General features: G+C 31.7%; 1 protein-coding gene across 1 annotated transcript in view; it reads left to right on the top strand.

Moving 5' to 3' along the window:
• The window catches only part of LOC118737451 (eukaryotic translation initiation factor 4E type 2), a gene marked incomplete in the record, with an annotated part of 260,587 nt that overhangs the window by 80,585 nt on the left and 178,452 nt on the right, over positions 1-1,550 (top strand).

Below are 1,550 nucleotides of genomic sequence, written 5' to 3'. Positions count from 1 at the left end.
GGGGGGGTAAAATTTTGTTTCTGCCCTTATCATGCGAACGCGACTTCAAAGCTTAAAAAGACATAAGAACGAAAAGTGAAGCTTCTCAAGACAAAAATAATGACATATCAATTTTAAAAATCGGCCGTCAAATAACCAAGTTACAACGAAAAAACCATTTCGGCTGTATTTCGGAGGGTTAAAAAAAAAAAAAAAAATTTTTCCAGAACCCTCTCAACATAATCTTTAAATTTAGGGGCGGACATTAGCAACTTTTTTTTTCGACCCAGTCTAATGTACATACGTCTGCCCGGCATACATTTGCATGCAAGCAATACGTTCTTATGTATGTATTTCAAAGCTCATGGCCAAGAGCAGATAATCATCTGCAACCCAAGAAACAACTCTTTTAATAGCATACATACATACAGATATCTATACGAAAGTGTACATTTGTAACATGTATGTATGTATGTATGTTTGTCCATACAGAGTGTTACAAAAGCGTTGCAGTGTTGTTTGGGCTAGCGTTGGTTGCTATGACGGCGATGATGGCGGCCTATTTTGCAACATCATCAGTATTTTCCGTTAAAAATAAAACTAAAGCATGCCTCTCACATGGTTAGTACATTTCCTTCAACAGGGCGTTATGTATGTCGGTGTAATCATTTTCTGTCCCGAACTAGACCTAAATTCTATAGTTCCGAACCAATTCTAAAATCGACATACGAAAGAAAAAATTAGCATGATTATTCAATCTTTTTAGTTCTTCTGTGTGTGCGCTTTAAATTATTTTCAAAGAAATGTGTTTCCAATTTGAAATTAAATTTGTTTGAATGATTGTATGGTTCCGAACCAGTTCTAAATTCGTCAACTTAGTTATAGATTTCTTATGTAGAGAATGAAATAAAATAGTTTTTTAAAAGTACCATATTTCGCTGATTTTGAACTGGTGGGGATCTACTTATTATCGGACTGGTTCGTTTTTGGTAATCAAGATCTAGTACGGAACCACTAGTTCGCGGTTTCCTTGCACGGTATCTATATGTACACCTGCGTTCAACTAATTAGAAACAAAATTCAAAATGATATTGTTTGCAAATTATGTTTATTTTTTATTTTTAATAATTTTCATTTATATTTCAATCATTTCATAGTTCAATCTGTAACAGAAATCACAATAATAAAAGTTTCAAAGCTTGCAAAAATTGAAAAAATAAATAAATAAACAAACTCCAAAAAATTGTCATCAAAATTTCCAAATTTTTAATCAGAATATTTAGAAAATTTTCGGGTATGTATTTCTGTAGCCCATCAATTGTAGACTAAGAGAGTGCAAGTCTCAAGTCGTTAAAAATTACCGTTGATTTTTTAGATTTTTTTTTTTGTGGAGGGTGTTGCGGATTTTTTCATATAAAAAAATTCGATCATGTGTTATATGGAAAAAAATACCTGGGTTATCTGTTTAGAAATTTCAGTTCAAATTATTTAATAAGTTGAATAAATTATTAAAATATGGGTATCAATCGAAGGAGGTTTGAAAAATTTTTAAAAATATACTTTAGGGGGGG

This window comes from Rhagoletis pomonella, unplaced genomic scaffold, assembly GCF_013731165.1.
Source record: "Rhagoletis pomonella isolate Grant_MI unplaced genomic scaffold, Rhpom_1.0 Rhpom_scaffold_00004, whole genome shotgun sequence".
Taxonomy (NCBI): domain Eukaryota; kingdom Metazoa; phylum Arthropoda; class Insecta; order Diptera; family Tephritidae; genus Rhagoletis; species Rhagoletis pomonella.
Note: the sequence above shows the minus strand (reverse complement) of the source record. Positions and strands in the feature narration are given on the sequence as shown.